This window comes from Panthera tigris, chromosome F3 (assembly GCF_018350195.1).
Source record: "Panthera tigris isolate Pti1 chromosome F3, P.tigris_Pti1_mat1.1, whole genome shotgun sequence".
NCBI lineage: Eukaryota > Metazoa > Chordata > Mammalia > Carnivora > Felidae > Panthera > Panthera tigris.
Genome location: NC_056678.1, coordinates 6,582,066 through 6,608,216, shown reverse-complemented (window position 1 = coordinate 6,608,216; position 26,151 = coordinate 6,582,066). Strand labels below are relative to the sequence as shown.

The 26,151-nt window shown below is 41.6% G+C and overlaps 1 protein-coding gene and 1 long non-coding RNA gene across 4 annotated transcripts in view; one reads left to right on the top strand and one right to left on the bottom strand.

Annotated features, from left to right (window-relative positions):
* The window catches only part of AKT3 (AKT serine/threonine kinase 3), a 304,267-nt gene that overhangs the window by 240,372 nt on the left and 37,744 nt on the right, over window positions 1-26,151 (bottom strand). The gene's annotated exons all lie outside the window — the stretch shown is intronic.
* LOC122236024 lies at window positions 18,172-19,883 on the top strand. Its single transcript, XR_006214228.1, has 2 exons — window positions 18,172-18,227; window positions 19,685-19,883. It is a non-coding gene; the product is annotated as an uncharacterized LOC122236024 (long non-coding RNA).

Sequence of the window (26,151 nt, the reverse complement as noted above, 5' to 3'; positions counted from 1 at the left end):
TCAATAAGAAGAAACTGATCAGGTCTTGCTGTGATTGTTTCCAAATGTTAGAGTTCACACGGAACTCATCCACACTTCCTTACTCTAAGTACAAGCTTCAGAGTTGGCCAATCTGCTAAAAGCCAAACCAACCTAACTGACTGTGATTAGGACCGGCGTTGCAGCTGTTGGCTACCTCTGCTAATAAGGCATTCCTATATTCCCAGCCTGAAGCCCAGCAGAGGGTCCCAGTAAAACTGATCAACCACAAGCAGTGGGGTCTATGTGGTGATTAATAAGGGAGCGGGGGAACCATCTCTACAGAAGCAGATGGAGGAATTCATAAGGGCAAGACACCGAACATTCACGAAAAAGGTGTCTGCGTAAAACAAAAGAATAAAATGTGACATACTGGTCTTGGAGTAAAGGTAAAAGCTCTAGAGGCTAAAAGTCCCGACTTGAAGATGTGCCTCCACTGTGACCTCTTTAGAAAGGTCACTTCCATCCCTCTGTGCCTCTCTCAGTTCCTCTTTTGTAAAATGTGAATAAGAATGCTGATCTCACTGTACGGATCAAATGATAGCTATCCTGGGGATTGAGGGCCCAGCACAGATGCCCAGACACCAGCGTGTAACAGGCCCCCTTAATTCCTTCCTACCTCGCAACAGGCTGTGATTTAGGGAGCAGAGTCACAACACTCTCTTCCTTAAAAATACTTCCCCCAACAGATGTCAGTGTTTGAGCTTTAACCATATGGAAATTGTTTGGATTTTCAAGAGCCTCAATTAAATGTAAAATAATCTGCCATTAATTGTGTCTTTTCATCTTTCAAAGATAACCTGTCAAGGCCCAAAAGTACTAGGATCCCCTCTAATCGTGATAAAACAGAGCAAAACCTATGCAGGGTGATCCTAAATGAGGAGGTTGAAGGAATAAGAAAAAGAGCAGTAGAAGAGACCCAGAGACAGAGTTTTTTCTAACATTTATCATCTTACAGTCAGTCTCATCTAATCGCATACCACCACATACATTCATAGGAAACTCATAAATTCATCAGGAACCCAGCAAGACCAATTTGAGATTATTTTTGTTGCAAAACAGAAACACTTTCCAGAGTAAAGGCCCACAGATTTTCCCCTTTTTAATGGTTCCACTCTTACAAGGCTCTATTCCTTTCCTGATGTCAATTCATTGCCCTTTTCCTTTTGTTTGTATCACTGCTGCAATACTGACTATGTTCTATAAAATCAGAGCCCAGAGTTATATGATATATAATAATAAAGTTGATCTTGAGCACAGATCATCTTTCTTCTGCATGAAAACGTCTGTCACTTGATAATTATTTTACGTGAGGATTAATACCACCTCCCTGTAAGTTTTCTTACTTTCTCTCAAGTTTGATTTGTGGCTCCAGAAGCATATTTGTCTGCTAATTACAATTAAAATAGTATTTATTATTAAGAGTTGAAATGTTTATTATTCAAACAAAAAAGAAAAAACCCAAACTACATTTTAATGAAGTACTCTTTGCCACTATCATCAAAGAAATGATGTACTCTGGGATCAACCATTTGCCATTTCCCCAAACTGTCAACTGTGTGCTGAGTCACTGTGTGAATTCTGATAAAATCTTAGTACAAGTGGCAATGATAACTATGCCACACAAATTATTAAAAAGATTTACATACAGAAAAAACCGTTACATTATCTCTATTGTCCTCACCAAGACAAGGTAATGTCCAAACTTATACTTCATGTTTCATTCCTGTTATTAAGGGGCAACCACTACCACTTTCTTCCAAGTTCCAGCCCAAGTTCTCAGTCACTCACCCGCCCGCCATCTTATGAATCCTGTGCTTCCTCTCCGCCCGTGGGCTCCACCAAAGAGGACTCTATAAAGTAAATGTGGAGACAATTATTGCCAAAAGTGAAAGAATTAGAGATCCTTAATAGTTCTAGAAAGGCTCATAAATTAAGTCCTTGATTCATGAAGTTAGAGAGGAAAAAGTCTAAATCCAAAAGCTAGTGAGTAAGAAAAGACTATATTCCCATTTTAAAATATCAAAATAGGTCTTAACGTTTGAAATACAACTTTTCAAAATCCAGCAAAATAAATTTAGTATTATTTGTGAGAAAGATCTAAATGGCACTTCTGTTTTCCCGGGCTCAGAGAAAAACTCAAAGTCAGAGAAAAGACAATGAAGAATTGAATAAAAACAAATTAAGAAGTATATTTTAAAGGGCACAAACATAGACAGAATATTAAAGTGCTCTTGTCTTTCAGTGGCAAGGCTAGGCCCCATGTCTACACCGGACATTCACATCTACCTTCTCCTCCCCTGAGGGTAGAGGGAGGCAGCATTTCTGCCAGCACGCCTGAAATCGTGCCCTTCTTCCCGCGTCCCCTTCTTAATTAATATTATTACTCGCCATCAGTGAAGAGCAAAGTCACCACGTCATTTGGCATTTTCCTCCATCACCCCATATGTAAAATACATGCCAAGTCAATGACAACGATGATGATGGGTTAAATAAACACAACCCTTGTTATGTCACGGGCACAGTGCTCCATGTGCGTCAACCACTGTGTAAGACAGTGTTATGGACTGAATGTTTAAGCCCCCCAACCACCCCACCACCAAGTTCATACGTGGAAGCCCCAACTCCCCACGTGACGGTGTTTGGAGATGGGGCCTTTGGTAGGTGATTATGTTCACATGAGACAGTAAGGGTGGGACCCTCGTGATGAGATGAGTGCCCTTACAAAGGGACAGACCAGAGGGCTTGTTCAGTCTCTCTCCACCACGTGAGGGTGCAATGAGAAGGTGCTGTCCACAAGCCAGAAAGAGAGTCTTTGCCAAACCTGACCGCGCTGGCACCATGATCTCAGACTTCCCACTCTTCAGAGCCATGAGAAATAACTCTCTGCTGTTTATGCTGCTCTGTCCCTGGTGTTGTTACGGCAGCCCAAGCTAATTCCCCATTTTACAGATGTCACAATTATGGCTCAGACGGGCTTAAATAACCTCTACAGTGGACCCAGGTTACAGTGGCAGAGCCACGATTTAAGCCTGGTTTTTAACCACTACTATTCCACTGACGTCTCTACGTTACTAAGTGCCTCATATGTATCTCCAACTGTGCTAAGTGAAAGAGATCAAAATAAGGTCCCCTTCAGGAATTCACACGTCCGATCATACATTATTGATAAACATATGGATTGCCAGGGTTTCCTTGAGGTTTGATACCCAATAAGTATTTACCGAAACAAAGAGAAAAGCCATCAAACGATTAATACAATGTGGTGTTACATGACTGGGTCATATAAAGTAACACGGTTTTCCAGGAGAAAGCAATTAACTCTGGGGGTGATTAAGACAACTACTAAAAGATAGGTACCGAGTATGGAAAAAGCTATAAAAGAAATAAATGAAATGCAGTCAGAACAGGGCACAATGAATTACATTTGGAGGGAATCTATCAGGGATTGCTAAAAAGTAACCTATAAGCTGTCTCTTCAAAGATGAATAGACTCTCACTGCTGGAATGACACAGGAGTCCAGGCTGAATGGACTTGATGGACAAAAACGTGGAGTCCAAAAATGTGACTGCCCGGTCCTTTTCTGATCCCAAACTCAACACTGTAGTTTACAGTATAAAATATCTTAACAGGTGCCTCTCTGTCTCATCTCTTTTTCAAACCACCCTACACAAAGCATAAAAGTAATCATCCTAAAACACAGATCACATTGATTCCCTGTTCAGAAACATTCCATAGTCCTGCTCTGCCCACAAGATACTATTTAAATTCCTGAGACTAGAATGTTAGGCCTCTCACAATCTGTCCCTGTTTTTCCTCCTCTTCCCGATTCACCTTGAGTCATGATTCCTCTATACTGAAGCTGCACCAGATTACGTGCTGCTCCTCCACAGGGCCTGTGAGAACGTGTCCATCTGGACTCTGGCCCCGCTTCAAGACCCATGTCAAAGACCTCCTTTGGAAATAAACTTTGCCTCGGGCCTCTCTTAGTATGCCTGTCCTATGGTAGCGACATGCCTGTATGTCCACCTCCATTAAGACTACGTCAGCTGTTTCAGGGATGACCCTGACCCTAAGGGCAAAGACATTAAAAAAAAAAAAAAAAAAAAGTTACAACAATCTTTGAGTGCCTGTGTCTAGGTACTGTGAGCTGATCATGACGACCCGACATGAGAAGAGCAGTAAGAGACCAATCTGCAGAGCATCCGGAGAGAATTCCCTAACTCGGCCTGTGGAGAAGATGACAAATGGACTCTTAAAGATGAATATGAAGATGACATAAGCAAAACGGGCACAAGTATGACACAGTGCCATGTGTGAGAAGAACCACAAGAAATTCAATGTTGCCGGAATGTGAAATATGGAGCCAGAAATGGCAAAGTAAAAACCTGAACAGACAAAGGGCTTCCTATAGTGTGTTAAGGGCCATTATGCTGGGCCAGTGGTTTATAACTACAAGTGTAAGTTTGTGCTGTGTCAAAACTAGCTTTAAGTTATACTAGAAACATTTTAAAAACTAATTAAACAGGTAGTACCTTTACATGCCACAATCATAAACCACACTCCCGTCTGTCATCTGCCCAGTCCATACCCTGCTTTCTGGGGGAAAGTGTTAGTTTCTTATTTTTTACCTTCCAGACTTCCTTTATGCCAATTTAAGCAAATACAATGACATAATCTTATTTCCTCTCCTTCCCACAGAAAGTAATATATTATCTAATATGTTCTGTACCTGGCTCTTTTCCCCTTTAATTGTAGTAATTTTTCCATGATTTTCCATATAAATATTATTCTTCCTATTTTCAAATGTGTAAATTCATTGTATTGGTCTATCATAATTTACTCAATCTACTATTAATAAACATTTGAGATTTTTCCCACTTTGTTGCAATAGGTTGTTTTGGTTCACACATATAAAGAAAATCAGGCCTCATGCAGAGTGGAGTAGAACAAGGGAGAAAAGGTTAATAAACTTTTCAGATGAGTGTGGATAATCTCCAAATCTTTTACTATCACATACAATATTCATATGAATGATCCTGTACATACATTTTCATGAAACATGCAAATACACCTGAAAGACATTCCCAGAAGCAGAAATACACATTTGTAATTTTCATATATATTATCAAACTGTCCCAGAGGGATGGAACTAGTGTAGACTGAGCAATGACAGTACCTGATTCCCTAGAGAAAGGACAGGATCCTAGGCAACTCTACCCTTTAAAACCTAATCAACGATGAATAATCCAGAACAAGAATGAGATAAGCCATCAAAGAAGTTAACAAAAGAGGAACTATGGGTTTCTAGAATAAAAGCAAGAAAAAATGATCGCTCACCAGTGTCAAATATATAGCAGACAGACCTAATGAAATAATAATTAACTAAAATATAAAACTTAATAATTAAAGCAACGTGGTACTCATGCAAAAACAGAATGGATTGAGATAGCACAAAAATAGAGTAATGAAGAATAAAGGTAATTAAAAATAAAAGAATTAAGAATATAAGAAAGATAATACTATTATCCACTAGAAGGAACCAGAACTCTGTGGAGAAGTGGCTGGTTCTAAAGCTGGAAAAGGGAAAGGATATGATAAACCTGGCATATCTTATTGTGTCAGAATGTCAGCAAGTCTCCTCAAATTAATAGGAACATGTCAAAAGAATATAGGTGCTAACTTAAAGGGCCTTCCATGGGCCAAATGTAGGGTAATTTGAGCATTTAAAAATTAGTAATGAGAATGAGGTATCACCTCCTACCTGTCAGAATGGCTAAAACCAGAAACACAAAACACAACAAGTATTGGCGAGGATATGGAGAAAAAGGAATCCTCGTGCACTGATGGTGGGAATGCAAACTGGTGCAGCCACTGTGGAAAACAGTATGGAGGTTCCTTAGAAAATTAAAACCAGAACTAGTATTATGATCCAGTAATTCCACTGCTGGGTAGTTACCCTAAGAAAATGAAAACACTAATACTAAAAGATATACGCACCCTATGTTTATTGCAGCATCACTTACCAAAGCCAAGATATGGAAGCAACCCAAGCGTCTGTTGCTAGGTAAATGGATAAAAAAGAGGTGGTGTGTATATATACTGTAGAATACTAGTCAGCCACAAAAAAGAATGAAATTATCTAAATATATTTTTTAAATCTCTACATAAATATGTTTAAAATATCATATATAAAGAGGGATAAGGAAAGAGACAGAGAGGAAAGGAGAAGGAGGAGAGAGAGAGACAAAAGAAAACAGAAACGTAGAAAAATACTAACATTTGAGGAAAAGGTATATGCACTTCTTTACATCCTCCTCTGTCAAATGCCTGTTCCTATTCTTTGCCCATTTTTCTTTTGGGTCATTTATCTTTTTCTTAATAATCTATGAAGGCACACTGTATAATAAGAATATTTTATTTTATTTTTTTAATTTTTTTATTTCTGAGACAGAGAGAGAGCATGAATGGGGGAGGGGCAGAGAAAGAGGGAGACACAGAATCCGAAGCAGGCTCCAGGCTCTGAGCCATCAGTCCAGAGCCCAAGACGGGGCTTGAACTCACGGACCGTGAGATCATGACCTGAGCTGAAGTCGGACGCTGAACCGACTGAGCCACCCAGGCGCCCCAAGAATATTTTAAAAAAACAACGTTAATCCTTATTTTTTCCCCCAATATATGATGTCCTCTATTACAGAGCAGATTTAACTTTTACAATATCAAACCTTTAACAGTTGCTAGTGTTATTCCTAGTCACAATAATGGTGACATGTGGGTGATAGGGTGCTTTTCATTTTTTAAGTTTCTTTTTTTAAAATTTTTAAAAATGTTTATTTATTTTGAGAGAGAGAGAGCAGGGAAGGAGCAGAGAGAGAGAGAGAGAGAGAGAGAGACAGAATCCCAAGCAGGCTCCACACTCAGCATGATGCTTGATGCAGAACTCGATCTCACAACCATGAGATCATGACCTGAGCTGAAATCAAGAGTTGGACGTTTAACCCACTGAGCCCCCAGGTGCCCCTTAAGTTTCTTTTTATTTACCAATATTTCACAAATCTTTACAAACCATTATCACTTTTTTAATGAAAAAAAAAGCCATATTTTTATATTTCTTAAGCAAAATCCTATCAGGACCTTACATGGAACGTAGAAATACGATAGAGTTACCTAACAAGTTCTCTCTTAATGGCCCTTTGGACACCAGAAGAGCCAAGAAGAACAAAACGAGTCTGAGACTTGGTGGTAGAGAGAGCAGCACTTGTGGTAAAGCAGAGGTGGCAGAAGAAGAGAAAAAGAAGCTGAAGGAAGAGTACAGAGAGCCCAGAAACAAAGCCACATGGAAACAGAACAACGATGATGGATCATTTAATCAATGGGACTGGAACAAATTATACCTTCAGAAGAATAATAGGGTTAGATCCCCTTCTTAACACACCACACACACACACACACACACACACACACACACCATCCTCAAAGTGGAGTAAAAGAGACCTAAATGTGAAAGAACTTTAGGCATTTTATAAGCAAATGTAAGCCACTCTGGTAGCTAGCCTCCAAGTCAGCCTCCAGAGATCCGCACACCCTCCTGTTGCTGCCCCCCCCCCGCCATATGATCTCTCCCCACCTACAAAGCCTTCTAATGGCTTGTAGAAGCCTCGAGAGAGGGCTGAGATGGGATCGTGCAGGCTGTGCTTGAGGCATGGGGATATTTAACAGGACTGAGTCAAAAAGAGCCGTGCACACCCCTTTTCAGGTGCAGACCACCTGACTGATGTCCCTGTGCCCTGATGGCTCCACATGCTGTACAGAATGGCACTCACACGTTCTAAACCCTAGGACCTCCACTGGCTCCCAACTAAGCACAGAGAGGGTCTATCTAGAGGCACTCCACCTGCCCAAAGATACATCACAAAGTCTGGTTACTCTTCACCTAAAGCTTAGATTCTTTCCAGTATCCAACCTTCCCTCCCCACCCCTACCCCATTCTTCTGCACATTCTCCACTCTGTGATTCTGAGCTCTTCCTGTTAAATTATAATGACAACCATCTACAGTTATCCTATTATACCTATGATTCTTTTTCAAGTACATCACCTTTCTTTTTTTTTAATGTTTATAAAAAAAAAAAAAAAAAAGGCTGTGATCACAGCCTGTGACTTCAAAGGCTGGATCACAAAAGGCTTTTCCACCTCCCTCTCCCACCTGCCTCACTAGCCTCACTCACTCAGGGAGGCCTCCACCTCATGAGGACACTTAGGTGGCTCTGGTGAAGGACCTAAGAAGATGCACTGAGGCCCCCCCGCCAACAGCCAGCACCCACCACCAGCCATGGGAGCAGGCTCCCTTTAAAAGCAAGCCCTCTGGCTCTAGGGAGCCTTCAGACGATAGCAGCCTCACTACCATCTGGCCTGCAAACTGACCAGAGACGAGGTGCGAAGCACCCAGCCAGGCTGCTCCGCTGTTCACAGGGACAGATGAAGATTCGAGATAGTTACTGTTTGTTTTAAACAAATCGAGACGGGTGGTAATTTGCTATGCAGTAATAGGTAATTAATAGAGAGACTACTGTTATGACCTCAATGTAGGCAAGGAGGTTCTTAAATATGATACCAAAACTATAAATATGAAGCCAAAACTATAAAGGAAAAGATTAATAAATGTCTCTATGTCAAAATGAAAAAGTCTAGAACAGAAGTTGGAGCAAATGCAACAAAGCCACAAACTGAAAGATGTCTGGGATTCAAATAAATTATTTATATCAATACCTGAAGAATTTCTACAAATCAACAGAAAAAGGGCAAATCATCCTATACAAAGAGGGGAGTGGAGACATAGGAGGGAAAAAGCAATTTACCAAGGAAATTAAATAGCAATAAACACATAAAAAAATTCAGAACCCCACTAGTAACCGGAGAAATGCAAATTTTAAACACGAGATAACAGTCCTCGCACATCGGAACGACAACAGTCATGTCTGATGATACAAAGTGATGGCGAGGAAACGACATCGTCTCCTGAACTGCTGGTGGGATGGGCCGGTAACACCCACTTTAGCAAACCATATACGAAACCTAGCAGAGGGAAGGCTGAGCAGCCCCTGCGACCTGGCAATTTCTCCATGCAAGAATATATCCTAGAAGAGTTTCACATATACATTACAGAAACCTCCATCGCACCACTGTTTGTGGTACAGAAAAAAATCCGCAACCACTTAAAAGCCCCTCAACAAACAGAACAGTTCAGTAAAGTGTGATTTATTCGCGCAAAACCACAGCAATGAAAATGAAGAAATGAGGACTCTAGATATCAATATAAACACATTTTTAAAAAAAACACGTTTAAAAAAAAGGTGCAGAAGATACATGCAATATGGTACCATTTATATAAAGCTTGAAAACATATTAGTTCTACTGTCAAACATATATATTGTTTATACAAACACTTACACATAGGAAAAAACTTAAAATATAAATGCATGAGAATGCTAAACACTGAACTCAGTACATCTCTGGATTAAGTAGGGTAGAAGGGGAGGCAGCAATGTGAGGGAGGGACGCATAAACCACAGGCCTTTCTATAAGGCGTGACTAATAAAGGAAGGATTTAAAAGCAAGACATGACGGAGGTAGGAGGTGGGTACTTGAGTACCAATTTTATTACCCTCTATACTTTTCTGTGTGCTTGACTATTCTTTTCTTTTCTTAAGTTTATTTATTTATTTTGGGGGGAGTGGGGGTAGGAAGGGGCAGAGAGAAAGGGAAAGAGGGAGAATCCCAAGCAGGTTCCACATCATCAGCACAGAGCCCAATGCAAGGCTCAAACTCCTGAACCGCAAGATCATGACCTGAGCCAAAACCAAGAGTCTGACACTTAACCAAGTGAGCCACCCAGGTGCCCACTGTGTGCCTGACTATTCTAAAACAGGACATTTTCAACCCAACAGCAGGTAAGAGACTGAAGCAATATTTGCAGCAGAAAAAATCAAAAGGGAATTTACACAGACTGATAAAGACAACCCAGCACCACAGTGAATATACAAATAACATGCCAAAAAAATATTAGAAACTGTACTAGCAAATACACAGCAAAACATACAAGCTCAAGCTTACTCATAACTTTTCATTCAACAAATAATCCACTGAGTGCCTATTAAGGTGCAGGCACTTTCCAGGGCTCAGGGAATACCACAGCGAACAAACAGCTCTCATCTGCTGAGCTTATGTTCGGAAAGGCAGAGGCAGTCAATAAAAACAGAAACAGAAAGTCAGATGTTGGTAAATGCTATGAAAATAAAGCAGGTGATGTGTTAGGGATGAGGGAGGAAGAAAAGGACACTTTAGACTGGGTGGTCAAAAACTCTGAGAAGACAGTCCTGAGGAGTAAAGAATGAAAAGTTCTTTGAAAAGCCCAGGCAAGAGCGTCCCAGGCACGGGCATCAGTTGGTCCTGCGGCGAGAACAAACCAAATCCATCTGAGGAACAAGACAAAGACAGCTTGACTACACAGAGTGATGAGGTGTGCACATGGGATGGGGTAAAAGACACAGGGCTGATGGAGGCTGAGGGTTTACAGGGTTGGGGGAAAGGCTCTCTCAAGGAAAGGAACACACCACTATGAAATAAAATAGGTCCTAATGGACTTTTCCTTTGGAATGAGAAAGGAAACCGCATCAAATTATAAATCTTTAAAAGCTGTCGACCACATCAACAGACCCTAAATAAAATCACATGATAGTTTTAGCATTAGCTCCCTGGCACAATTTTATATTAATTCTAGAGAGAATAGTTTAGTCTTTCATCTAGAATATAGGGTGAAAACTTATTTTTGATTATTGATAGTTTAGAAAGGTTTCTTTCAACTACACAACTATGGGGATGCCATGTAAGTATTTCAAATTATCGAACTGGTGAAAACCTGTTACGATTCTTTCACGTAGAGGCTGTAAAATTAGAAGAATATTCAGCAAACTTGCAAATGGTCCATCTTGGCTTCTCATCCATTGCCCACATCCTTCCGGTGTTGACCGGGCGCCACAGGACACAGACAAGTTCACACCTCCATTCAGCCTCTGGCCGTGCACCACCATGTGCCAACGCCAGCTGCGAGGTGTTCTTATGCGGGGTCAGCTTGCAATCACGAAACTATCCGTGAAAACTGACTGACTGACTGCAAATCACATCAACGTATCCCACACCCCTCTCCTGAGGGTTCCCAAACTGCCGGTGCCCCCTCCAACGCAGCCTGAAAGGATGGGAAGTGTGACGGGAAGAAAGTCACAGTGGGAAACTCTTGTGGCCTTAACAGATTTCGGTCCAGCCTAGGAAATACCCTGCACAAGCAAGAGGCTGTAAACTTGAGTTACCTTCATGCTAAACCCACCTCTGTCCACATCATCCTGAGCCTTAAAAACTATCCAAAGCTGCTTGGATGTTTAATGCTGCACAAGAAAAGAAACCAGAGGAAGATTCTGATCAAGGGACCTGAATTCCATTAGTACCAGAACACACAGAAATGTACTCCCCTAAGGCTGTCTCTAACCCTGCTCAAAAAAGGGGTATTCGAGCACAAAACAGAGCAAAATTATGCTTTCACCTCCTGACAATGTATGTTTCCTCTTTCCTCCCATCTCTGGATTTCAAATCCCAGGCACTGCAAATCCAGTCACCCCCTCATTTTCCTCCACTACTTGAAAAGGAGTAATTTCCAGTTTACAAGTCTATCACTGAAGAGCAGGTCTGCGGTACTAATGTAATAAAGAAGGACAACCTTCAAAAGCAGGGAGCTCTGCTACTGAGCGTCCTTCTTTGGAAACAGAGGCGCTCCCTGCTGCGTGGCCCCAATCCTGAGATCTAGATCCCAGTCCTGGCCTTTTCATCATTCGGGGGAACCTAGAATAGGTCCCCACGGGGGCCTATTTCATCAGTTCCGGGGAACCTAGCAAGTCCCCATGGTGCTTAAAGTAGCAAAATGTAACTAGAAACTTTGTTTTTACAAATAATCAAGAACTCTGAATGTAAGAGGGGAATGTGCAAGAAGCAAATAGTAAACCAGCCACTCGTGGGCCCTGAAGTCATAGAAAGCACTGGGGATGGAGATGGGGAAGTAATTAGAAGCCACTGAGCGGCTACAGGGTGACACGTTCCCCAGCCCAGGTCTCCACCCTCCACCCCTACTCTGGGAAGGGCTCAGAGAGGAGCAAAGGCCTTCTCCCCACACAAGCATTCCTGCTACAAAGGAACAGGAACTCGGGGAAGACCAAAGGGGGCACGGGGGCAGAGGGCATGTCCACATGAGAACGGATTTGAGAATACGGCGGAGTGTAACACACAGAAGAGGGAAACACACACGGAATACGACGGAGGTGTGGGACACTGAGCAAAACCACTGCACGAAGAGAGAATCTGGGAAAGCTGCCCCTCATGTGGCCGAAGCTGAAGCAAGAACGCCCAGCCATCACCTCACCTGTAGGTACCATCTAAACGATGAAGGCAATGACAAGATGGGTTTACAGGTTTCAAATCCGACTCTACACCACGGAAACTTTAACTCAACGTAACATTTAAGGGAGAAGCGAAAGCCCTTGAAAAAAAATCCACTAAGGGTAACGGGTTCTCCAAAATCTAGAGTTTCGGGAATAAACAGTGCCCACCCAGAGAGTTTTTAAAAAGTCAACTGGATCTCCGAGGTTTGTTAAGGGAAACGAGTCTCCAGCCCCCTTCGCCAACATTCTCTTTCCCCCCAAACTGTCTCTAACCAGTTGTTTTGGAAATCTACCTCCATTTCTCCAAATAATATACAATGTTTGTATCTCTGTTTCAGAACTGGCCAGTATGGGGTATTCTCTAGCGACTGCTTGCTGAAGATAAAAAGATTTAGCCCTGTCTCCTAGTCTTGCCACCCTCCACCCTGCCCACCCCCATTGCCTCAATCCATTGGTTAGATCAGTATTGGAGGTTTATTTCATTATGACTACACAGGGTATTCAGAACTGAGCCAAGCAGTAAACAATAATTACCTTTCTTTTCCTGTGTAACATTTTGTCTTCCTCGGAATTAATAATTGCTCGGCTTCTCATTTACTTAGTTTTCTATACACTTATCCCTGTGTGTTTATACAGTATACATTTATCCTTAATTAACCTCAGACTCTCCAGTCTGACAAATCCCCTTTGAATATATCCATTCACATCAGGCTTCCATCAGTTCTTCTTGAAGAAGTCTCTCCCTGCCTTCTGACTTCCTCCGGTCTGGCCTGGTTACCCTGGGCCAGCTGCATGGCCATCACCCTGGTGTCCCTTTCACCCGCTGCTGGGTCTCAAGTCCTCTTCCCTCTCACCTAGGTCCTCCTCTTTCTTGATATACCCCTTTCTTCTGATGGAGCATATCCCTCAGCTTCATGAGGGTTTGTGGGAGGTATTTGCCTCGATGAAAAGATCTTTAGTTTACTCTCAAGCTTAATAGTCTAGTTAAACTACTTAAACTAGATGTCTTTTGTTTTGTTTTGTTTTGTTTTTCAGAATTTTAAAGGCACCGCTGCTCTGTTCCTTCCTGCTTCGACTACTGAGGAAAATTCTAAAGGCACAGATTCCTGATTGTTCATATGTGGGTCTAGTTCTTAAATTTCACAATAATGTGCCTTGTTGTGGGATTATCATCAACCACTGTTCAGAATTTTCAACAGGCCCTTTCAATCTGAAAACATCATGTCCTTCAGTTCTAGAATATCTTCTTGATTTATTTCATTAATGACTGTCCCGTTTCTTCTGCTTTCTTTCTGAAGGTCTATGATTCTGATGTTGGAAACTCCTGGACCAGTGTTCTGATTTTCCTGGCTGCTTCTCTCCTATTTTCTATCTTTTTCTTTTACTGTACTTCTGGGGAGGTGTTCCTAATTTATCTTCTAACCTCTTCAAAAATATCATCCATTCTTCTTTTCAAAGTATGTGCATGAAATCCTCAAATGGCAGGAATAATATAAACTTTGGTAAACTTTGGAGATATTGTGGGTTGGGTTCCAGACCACCACAATAAAGCTAATATTGCAATAAAGTGAGTCACATAAATTTTCAGTTTCCCAGTGCAGACAAAAGTTATGCTTACACTATGTAGTCAATTAAGTGTGTAACAGTATTATGTCTAAAAAAGCAATGCACATACCTCAATTTAAAAATACTTTCTTGCTAGTTATGAATCCTGAAATCATTATTACGCTATACGTTAACTAACTTGGATTTAAATTTTTAAAATAATGAAAAAAAACCTTTCTTATTATAAACAAATTGCTAACCTGGGCGCCTGGGTGGCTCAGTCAGTTAAGCATCCGATTCTTGGTTTCAGCTCAGGTCGTGACCTCACGGTTCGTGGGATGGAGCCCCCCTCGGGTCTGTGCTGACGGTGCAGAGCCTGCCTGGGATTCTCTCTCTCTGCCCCTCTCTTTGCCCCTCCTCCACATGCACATGTATGCTCCTCCTCTCTCTACCTCTCTCTCAAAATAAATAAACTTAAAAAATTGCTAGTTGTCATCTGAGCTCTCAAGCAAGTCATAATCACAAATCACCACAACACATACAATAATGAAAAGGTTTGAAATATTGCAAAAATTACCAAAATATGACAGACACACAAAGTGAGACAATGCTATTGGAAAAATGGCGTCAACAGACTTGCTCCGTGCGAAGCTACCACAACCTTCAATTTGTAAAAAAAAACAAAAACGAAAACAAAACAAAACAAAAACACACTATTTGCAAAGCACAGTAAAAACAAGGTATGCCTGTATAGCATAATTTGTAACTTCTGGTATAAACAGATCTCTGATAGATCCGACCAAAATACTATTAATGAAAGAACAGCAGTGATGACACAGGTAAATCCTAAAACTATCCACGTTTAAACATATGCTGACGAGGATGTGGAGAAACGGGAACCCTCTTGCACTGCTGGTGGGAATGCAAACTGGTGCAGCCACTCTGGAAAACAGTGCAGAGGTTCCTCAAAAAATTAAAAATAGATCTACCCTGTGACCCAGCAATAGCACTGCTAAGAATTTACCCAAGGGATACAGGAGTGCTGATGCATAGGGGCAACCTGTACCCCAATGTTTACAGCAGCACTTTCAACAATAGCCAAATTATGGAAAGAGCCTAAATGTTCATCAACTGATGAATGGATAAAGAAAACTGTGGTTTATATACACAATGGAATACTACTTGGCAATGAGAAAGAATAAAATCCTGCCATTTGCAGCAACGTGGATGGAACTGGAAGTCAGTCAGAGAAAGACAGATATCATGTTTTCACTCATATGTGGACCTTGAGAAACAATAGAAGACCATGGGGGAAGGGCAAAAATAGTTGCAAACAAGAGAGGGAGGGAGACAAACCATAAGAGACTCTTAAATACTGAGAACAAACCGAGCGGGGTGGAGAGAGAGGGGAAAATGGGTGATGGGCATTGAGGAGGGCACTTGTTGGGATGAGCACTGGGTATGGTATGTAAGTAATGAACCGCGGGAATGTACCCCAAAACCAAGAGCCACTTTACACACTGTATGTTAGCCAATTTGACAATAAATTATATTTTTAAAAAGGGGAGGGGCTCCTAGGTGGTTCAGTTGGTTAAGCGTCCAACTTCAGCTCAGGTCATGATCTCATGGTTCATGGGTTTGAGCCTGCGTCGGGCTCTGCGCTGACAGCTCGGAGCCTGGAGCCTGCTTCAGATTCTGTGTCTCCCTCTCTCTCTGCCCCTTCCCTACTCATGCTCTGTTTCTGTCTCAAAAATAAACAAACACAAAAAATTAAAACAAAACAAAAAACTATCCATGTTTAAAGTTATTTAACATTTATTTAATATGCACCTATGCAATAAAGGTCAAGATATGTCACTAAGGATGTCAAAAACGGGTGAAATTTATTGAGAAATTACTTATCTGCCAAGTATCTTATCTGCATTATTACTTAAATCTCTCAGATGAAAGGAGGAGTAACTTGTCCAACACCGAGTGGCTGGTGCGGTGCTGCAGCCGGAAATTAAAATCCTGGTTTGTCTGACTCCAGATGCAAGCTTTCCTGCACTCACAAAACTGCCTGAACAAAAAGCTCTTCTTCCCGGTCACTTGTTGCCCTGCGGTCTCCCTGGCTGTCAAATGTGGCCGCTTGACAAAGGTCTAGCTACTGAACTATGACAAATGAGGAGCGCGACTTTCAGGCCGGGCCCACCCCAAACATGTCTTTCCCTTTCCAGCATCATGCAGATGAGCACATGTGGAACCATTTGCTGATGACAGTGGAGTCACAGGACAGAAGGAGCAAGAATCAGGGACACTGTGCTTGTTTTGGACTCTGCTGATCAAGAAACAAAATTCAAATGATCTTAATCCACCGAGATTTGAGGTTTATCTGTTTCAGCAGTCAGGCTTGATGCCACACCGCCTCAGGAAACTTAAACCTTTATGGGAGTAAGAGTAATAGTAATAACTATAACACTACATGCAAACAGCATCAAAAGTGTAGTACAGACGGACATTTACAGAGAAAAGTTGTATGTGCAGAAAAACAGCAGCACTTGCAGCTGGAGAGATCATGAAAGTATCAGCTTTTAATGTGAGTTTTGTTAATGGGTAAGATTTAGGTAATTAAATAGGTGGCCAAAGAAAAAATAGAAAAAGGAACACGTCTCCAGGTAAAAAGTGTCAAGGTAAGAACATCATGGCCAATGGTGAGCCGGAGTATCAGTGGAAAAAGCATATGGTATAAGTGAAACAGTAGTGAGGGCCAGGTTGGAATGAACGGCAGACAGGTGCCAGACAAGACCAGGTTATGACATTTGGGCCACTTTCCTATGCAATAGTGAGCTACCAAGGGCGCAGTGCAGAAACCCAGCGTGAAGTCACAGGGTGCAACATAAAGTGGTTCAGGACTGAAAGATTTCATCATTTGACAAATATTTACTGATCACTTACGTCATGTCAACCAAAGCAGTGGGACTGGAGGAAAAACTGATGAATGGGAAGGAAAAATGAAGCAGTATTTAGTTACAGGCACTGGGGCTATGGTTGAGTAAGACAAAGAGAAGAGTCAATAATGACTGTGGTCTCGTGTCTGACTGCCTAGAAAAGGGGTAAAACAGTATAATCAAATAGAAAAGCTGGGAGGTATAACTGTTTGGGAAGAAATGGTTAGTCTGCTTCAATAGAGACTGAATTTGCAATAAACAGGCACCATTTTTCATATGAATTACTAATCCCCACGTCCAGCTTACTCATTCAGTCGGAAGACCCAAGCCCCATATCTGACCTCAAAGGGGATTAAGAAGCATAAACAAACCCTGCAGCAAATGCTAGACACTTAAAGCATCATTCCGAGGCGGGGGCTACATGAGAAAACTACACCAGTCCACCGCGTCCCAAAGAGTGTTCCAGGACTCATTAATCATCATCTTCCTGCAAATCACTGCCACTATCTCTCCCCCTGCCCCACCCCTCAGATCCCACTGCAGCAGTTTCGTGAGAAAAAGAAACTGTGCCAAGGAATTCTGGACAATCTTACAAAGCATAAGTAGTTTTTGAAATTCCACAATGGACACTTACCCTATACTAAAGAAGCCTTTAATTTTGTTTAGTCCAGGTACTCCCAAAACTTACTCAGTGACAGAAATCTGTTTTTGAGGAACACCTATGTACTAAGAATGTACACTTTGGGAAATGGTACACAGAGAACCTATTAATCTTTGCACACTGAAGGCACCTAACATGGGCCGAAACACACAGGACACGATGTATGCTGAAACAAACAATTACTCAGAGGGTTTCTAAAACAGTAAAAGCCACATATTTTGGTCATTTCCTAAGTATTATTCCAAAATGCCAAGGCTCACCACCCTAGGTTTCTTATAAAAGTTCTCTATATACCTGATAAAATCTCTACATCAATTCACCACATGTGAGTTTATTATCCCAACACCACTGGACGTGGCGTACTTCTCTTTGTTTTCAAAATGAAGTCCATCCTCAAAATGAATCACAATTAACTCACAATAGAGGAGTTAACTCAAAACGGAGCATTCTACACTGGCTTTGTAGAAATTGTGAAGTCACAAGTGATGGTAAATCACTACACAACACAGCCAGTACAGCGGGAGCACTGGACCAGGAGCATATGCTGTATGTTAATGGTAAGAACGAAAGCAAGGGAAAGGAGAAGGAAATGGTGAGCCAACCTTTCTCCCTGCCCCCCCTGCCCCCAATCAATTCAGGTAAGCTTAAATAAGGAGGGGGGGGGTCACTGATTCCAGTCCCGTGCCCTCAACTGGGCGGAGAGGAAGAAAAATATTCTCCCGCTGGGTGGGGGAAAGAACAGACTGTGCCCCTCCAGGCTTCATTCAATAGCTCTGGGCCAAATGAATCAACATGTTTATCTGCTAATACAGCTGAGCTCATTTTAACGTGTTATGCACTTGAAAGGAAACAAACTTTTTTAAAATGGAACCAGTAAAATTCAGAAAGTTTCTGTTTTCCGTTTTAGCAAACTTAGTTAAGCTCTTTGTTTATGAAGACCAAAAATTACAGAATAAATCTTTCATTGTGTCAAAATGTTTATTCCAAACTGAAGAAGAGTTAAGGAAACTTGGGCTCTAAGACATTTGATCTAAGGGTCAAGGACAGTCTGACTTCTTAGCTCTGCCAGCAGTTTTTAAAAGTTGCTTCCTGTACTAGGGAATGTTCACTGTTCTTGCACAAACAATAATAAACGTCATTTATGCAACCACCTTGATTATTCTTTCCTCTCCTTTTAAATTCACTGCTTGGTAATAGCAAAGGCTACGGTCATTAATTCTAGTAAGTATTTTGAGCTTTTAATTTCCATTATATTTCTGCTCACTTACTATGTGCAGGGAAATAATTTTACTTTATTTGTGTATTCAAAAAATACGTCCTGAATGTCAATTATGTGCCAGAACATTACAGATGAAAGTCAGCAGAAGAGATGGGGCCGCTGCCCTCCAAGAGCTTTCAATCCAGCTGGGAAGAAAGCTATTATGAAATCAGACACGTATATAATCCAAACAATGGAAAGGGGGAAATAAAATACAAAACAAACATGTAAACATACAACATGATCTAGCCCAGGGATCAGAGACGGATTCCTTTGGTAATGACAACTGAGCAGAGTTCAGCACAACAAACATTAAAGGTAATTTAAAACTTACACACACACACACACCCCAAATCACCCTAAGAATAAGAATGTCCATACTGTTGACAGGAAAGGGGTCTGTAAGAGCAAAGGTAAAATCCATGGGACTCTGAAAATAATGGCGATAGCCTCATGTAAACAGTACCAAAGAGTGTTTATATCTCTGTAGGAAGGAAAGCGGTGCCCACTTCTGGTATATTTCCATTCAAAAACAGGTTTCACAGCTAGAACTATTTTCCAAGGGAAAAGCCAAACACCAGCGATTAGTCTAGTAATGTCCAATCACCTCAAGTCCTCCACACACATAAACCAAGTTTATAACAATCAATGTATCCCAAGCCTCAACACTCCATAAAATCCAGGTCACACAAAGACACCTACAGCTTTACAGCTCTCAGGATCACATCTTAGTGCAGAAACAAACATTTCAGAAATCATCTTGTAACCCATAAAACACTTCCATTTTGCAGATCAGGAACGGGACCCAAAGTCGGGAAGTGACACACACCACCACATCATTCATCCAGTTAGCAAGAGAAAAGGAGGTGAACCAGACCCCGGACCTCCCGAGGCCCGTTCCCAAGCTCTTTCTACAGCATCACCAGAGCAAATCTATCAAACGACAAGGAACACATGTTGCAAATAAATGAGGCAAAACGTTAAAACACAGTAATTGCATTCTGAAAATGTTGTACACCTTCAATTGATCTGCACTTCCCTGAAGTCCTAGAAAAATAATGGTCCCTCTTAACTCATTCCACAGAAAAGGTTTAAGTGAAGGAAACGAACACATACTGACCTTACAGGGTCCAAGAGCGAGGCTGAGTGCTTGACCTACTTGAATTTCACCTGATCATCACAACTACCCTCGGAGTTACACAGAGTCTCAGGCTACTGGGACTCGGAAACATTAAATAATTCACCCAACATTACGCAGCAGAAAAATGACAGAGGCAGGCTTTGAATTCAAGTCTGCCCGACTCTAAGCCCATAGTCACTTGACCACACAAAAAAAGGATTTTTTCATAGGAAAATGTTACACAACACTGGGAGCTCTCCGAGAGAACCCACCAAGGCCCATTTACTTGCTGATGAAAAGTCTTCTAAAGTCTGGGAATTCAACAATTATGTTTTAATTATTCCTAAAGGAAGTACCAAGTTTTAAACAACTACTTTACAAACAAAATGCAGAGCACACTCTTAGGTTAAATATTGCTTCTATTCTCTTTGCTGCATCCTTTTTAACCCCGCTGGCACTGGCACCCAGAAAAGCATCAGCTGTCCACTTCTACGAGATGTCGGCTCACGAGCAGTAAGGACAAGGATGCAAGAGTGCACTTGGGAGAACCACACGCAAACAGGCACTGCATTTTAGTAATTCTGATGTCTCTACTGGTGGACAGCTCATTCACAGCTCCAACTGGGAAAGGGCACAGTACTCAAAAAGTAAGAACTAGTAAGTAGTCCAAACAGGGCAAAGCACATCAGAATTAAAGGGAAGACCAATTTTTGGTTTCACAACAACTACCCATTTTCTAGGACTCCGTTTCCACTTTCTCAGCCCTGCTACTAAGTCGGTTACCACTCATGCATCAGGTTGTCCGCTTCCAGCCTTTAGTTGGCATCTTCGGTTTGCTGTCCTCCCTCATTTAGTTCTCTTTACCCTGATGGATATACACTTTGGCTTTCTCCATCATTTTAGTGGGAAGAGAAGAATCTATTTTCTCTCATACTACTACTAGAGGGGTGGATGTTTTTTAGGTTTTCTCTTGATCCCTGTCTTTTCCCCAATACCCCAGGTACCATTCCATCCTCCACTTCTTTATTTCTGTTGGCTTATTTTGACCTCTCTTTCCTTATGGGGGCTTTCCCCAAAGGTCCCGTGGTCTTGGAATGTTAATTTATATTTAAGAATGAGGTTCTGACAAACAAATTGACTGAAAGATCTGTGTGAGGAAATGGGGCTTGTCAACTGGTAGCACTCATTTAAGGGGGCTCTGGTAGTGAGCTTATCAGTATCTGAAGATACCTCAGTTTTCTGCAGGAGATGAGCAGGACAGTCTTGACTGTGGAGTTCTGCAGGGAGAGCAGAGAAAACAGGCTCAGAGTTCCACAATTCAGATACAGATTTCCCTGAATCTTCCTGTTTTTAAGTCATTCGGCCACCCCCTGCCCCTGGTTTCAGAATGCAGGCACTTCTTCAGTTTTATATTTTATCATGTTAATTTTATAAAGAATAAATCTTGGCCTCCCGAGGAGGCCACAAGCTGGTGGTGGACAGTCACCTATCTACATAGTGTCCTCAAGGAGAGAACCTAAGGACCCCACCTGTAGCATACAGATTTTCTGACCAATCCCTGTTCTCAGCTCCACTTCGGACCCTGCCTCCCTTAGGGTCTGCAGGCTCCCAACGCCGAGCCTCTGGGAAGCTTCAGGACACAGTATTACTTACACTTCTTGCAAGTACTGTGCACTTACAGACCGTTCTGCTCTGCTAATTCTGCTGTTGCCCATCCGTCTGCTTCCTCATTTCAAAACAAAATACAGCAATTTCTATCTCCTGCTGTCATCTCATTCGGAGGGGAACAGAGTTACTTTCTAAAGGGTTACCGATTTTCAGTTGTACAAGAGGAAAAAAGTTGTGGAGATGGGTGGTGGTGATGGCTGCATAACATACTGTGACTGGACCGATTACCACCAAACTGGATGCCTAAAAAATGGTTAAAACGGTAAATTTCCTGATGTATATTTTACCACAATTTAAAAAAAAATTTTTTTAAGCAATATTCAGAAAAAGCTACCTCTTCAAAAGCCCCTTCCAAGATCACCCTATGCAAAGTTCTCTTTCTCCCCGGCCAGGATAACTCTCTAGTACATCCTATGATTTACCCTCTTGGCAGCACATATAGCTATCTGAAATTATCTTCTTTATTTCAATAATTGTTTATTACCTCTGCCCTCCAATAAGACAGTGGACACTGGGGCCACCTTCTAACATCACCTGTGTGTCACAATGATAAGAATAGCAGGAAAGCACTCAGTAAACATCTGGTAGATAAATGAAGTAACTGGTTTCTGGGCCCCACTAGACCGACTGAATGAGATCGTTGAATTCTCAAACACTGATTTATAAAAACAGAAAATCTGCTATTTATGACCCAAATAGGACCCCTCTCCCTAGCTAGTCTAAACAGTTGGACACATCCGACCCTTAAAACAGATATTCTGTTCTAAGCGGAGACTCATGTGCTTTTGACTAGGGATTGACCAATGGGAAAGGTGTGGCTAAAAGAGGAGTTTCTAGTTCTTTCCCAACAGGAATTCCTGATAACATGGCAATATTCTTCCTTTAACATAACTCTTTTCAAATGTAACCATGTAGGCCTTACTAGAAGAGCTTTCACATCATAAAGATGTTTAACAATCTATTTTATCATGTAATTCAAATGTTGAGTTAGGAAAAAAAACAACCAACCCCTTTTCCACTTATGTTCTTGAAAGTATCTAAATTCCCACAGGAATCTGTTCTATTATCTTCCCTCTCCTGTCTTTAAATCTCACCTTGCCATTTCTGTAGCTCCCTCCTAGACAGCAAATGTATGTGCCTCTCGTTATAAAAAATATTCACTTCATCGTACTGCACACTCAACCTACAATCTTATCTATCCCCCCACTTCACCGCATCAAGCTTCCTGGAAGAATGCTTTCTCACTTCCCGTTGATTCCTTAACCCTCCACTCAGGGTACCTAACATGGCTGTCAATCCCTTCACACAGCAGTGGCCCACTCAACAGCCATTGTGAGCTCCCCGGATACTCACCATGGATTTCCTGTCTGTTCCAGTTCCCTGCTCCTTCCATGTGACTTAGATTCTGCTCGTCCTTAAAGGACAGCAGACAGGTCTAGGTGTGAACCTGGCTCCAACACTGACGATACTTGTCTGAGCTGACTCAAGGGTCAGTCTGTGTCCCTAAGGCACAAGTTACTTGAAGGCACACACTACGTATTCATCTTGATCTGCCCAAGTCCACAGGCTCCAGCACATAGCAGACACTCAGGGAAGCTTTGTGGGAGGGTGAGAAGAAATGACACAGGGGAGGGGTGGAGAGGGAAGAAAGGGCGGGAGAATAACACACAGGACACAGGTTTCCTCAATCTTTTTAATCCCTAAGTACAAAGCAGGAAAGTTAACCATAAAAGTACCTCAATCAGTGATTGCGGAATCTAACTGAATGCCTATATATATATGTATGTATATGTACATACACGTATATACTACCTATGTAATGGTTTGGTTTGGTTCAATTTCACTGGACATTCACAGCTAAAATTCTGAGAATTACACATTTATCTTAAAGGTTTGGTTATAAAAATCACACTGTTACCTACAGTTGTAGACTTATTAATAAGCAAATTCAGTTTTAGAAATCACTAGTCAATGAAGGAATAATATAATTTAGCATGCTTTGACTTCCAGAGGGCATCGGGGAGGGGCATACTGAAGTTGGAGTCCACGTGAAATGAGGAAGAAATACAAGGTCAACACTGAAGTCTGGAGATAGGGTAGTAAAAAAAATTCCATACATGTCCTAAAATTAACTTCTTGGTCTCTGAAGAAAATGTCATAAATAAGTTGGGATAGGTTTTACAGGGCTTCTTTTAGGGGCACCTGGGTGGCTAAGTCGGCTGGGCGCCCGACTTTGGCTCAGGTCATGATCTCGAGGTTCATGGGTTGGAGCCCCACATCAGGCTCTGTGCTGACAGCTCAGAGCCTGGAGCCTGCTTCAGATTCTGTGTCTCCCTCTCTCTCTGCCCCTCACCCACTTGGGTGTGCTCTCTCAAAAATAAACAAACATTTACAAAAAATAAAGGGCTTTTTCAAAAGTCTGATTTCTGCTACTAAAGGAAAAAGAAGATATTCCCAAATTTAAAACAAAATACACATAAACAAATTGCTTTAAATAAATGCTCTTTTATTATATTTCAAGGGAAAACTGGTACTTCTGGACACTAATTAAAAGTGAAAAGGAGGGGCACCTGGGTGGCTCAGTTGGTTAAGTGTCCAACTTTAGCTCACGTCACGATCTCATGGTTCGTGAGTTTGAGCCCTGCATGGGGATCTGTGCTGACAGCTCGGAGCCTGGAGTCTGCTTTGGATTCTGTGTCTCCCTCTCTCTCTCTCTCTCTCTCTCTGCCCCAACCCCACTCACACTCTGTCTCTCTCTCAAAAATAAGTAAATGTTAAAAAAAAAAATTTTTTTTTAAAGTGAAAAGGAAACCATCCCTTTGCAGTTAAAAGAAGATGAGGACAATTCCCAGAGGAAAAAAGAAAACAACTTCACCAAATTCTACCTCATGTAGCTTACAGTTCATTCCTCTCAGCTCCGACTTTGTGCCTTATTTCCAAGTCTCCATGCCCTTCACTGACTCTCCAATGTCCGCATTCCCCAGGGTGCTACCCTTGCACTTCCCATAGGTGTGCTCACTGAGCATGCATGTCTACGCCGGCCCAGCATGGCAGTTAGAAGCATACTCTTCAGGACCAGATGCTCCTGCCTGTGTTTGAATCCTGGCCGCTACTAATTAGGTGTGTAATGTGAAGACTTAACTTCTCTGTGCCTCAGTTTACTCACATGCTAAAAAAAAAAAGGACAAAACACTCTCAGGATGTCGTGAGAACTGAATTAGTACACACCAAACGCTCAGAATGCTGCCTGGCACATACGTGATCCAAAAGTGTTAGCTATGGGAGGGACCGCATCATTTATCATCCAAACCAGGGCACCCTGAGATACAAAGAGACTATTAATAACCACACTGGAGTAACAGGCATAAACCAGAACTGTCCTTGGCAAACCAGGACAGAGTCACCCAATCAGCCTAAGATGCACCACAAAATACTGTTGACAGGCAACAGTTTCTGTCCTACAATTATACAGCTAACCTAATATTGTTCACTTCCCATTAAACAAACCTACTTATAGGCTATTATTTCTGAAAGTGGGTTCAATAGGGGGAAAGGGTAGAGCAGGTCAAAAAAAGTTTCAGAAGCACCAAATTAAAGGTAAACAAGGTACTACCATCTAGTTTCTACCCAAAAGTCACTGGTATACTAATGTGCCTTATTTGACTTTATAGCTTCAATTAATTTCATTTTGCAACTACAAAGTTTTTATGAAATAAAATTTAAATGAGCAACTGGCTTTTTTTTTTAATATAAAATATGTACCTACCTATAAGCAGTGCTCTTTTCCTCAGGACCTAGCCCTTAATGAGTACTACGTATCTGCTGAATGAATGAATACCAGAAACACTTCTCATAAAAAATGATTTCAGAAACTAAAGCTATATCAGAAAGAAAGTAAAAGTCTAGTTTGGGGTTTTAGGTGAGCTTCCTCAGCTTCTTCTGATAGAAGGTTCCGTTAGAACCCTTGGATAAGAATTGCATTGGTTGTTCCACTGGGTCTACTCTGGACTAAACGTGGCTTGGTAATCCAAGAGGAAAAATCTTCCTAGAAGATAAAAATAACAACAGTCGTAGCCAATGCAGAAGGAAAATACTACGCTCCAGAGCCAACCACACATCATTGCCTTTGATCTTCACAATAACCTTTACGTTAATTAGGTGTCACCTTTAAGTGACATCCGTCTTGGTCGTGGGAATTTTAGTAGATCTCATGTCCACAACTTATTTCCAACTGCCTGACCAAGACTTTATTTTCTGTAAGTTTGCACACCTCTTTTTTGCTGGCACAATTTTATGAGGCAAATTCCAACACAATCCACCACCAAGCCCAACTACTGGTAAGGCAATGAACCAACCATTAAGTGCTCAAATCCTGTTACGAAACCGCCCACATGAACTCTACACCATGTGGTCTCGAAGGGCAGCACATCGAAAGGCATAACGCAGCTGTGAGAAAGGTCGCATTTATAA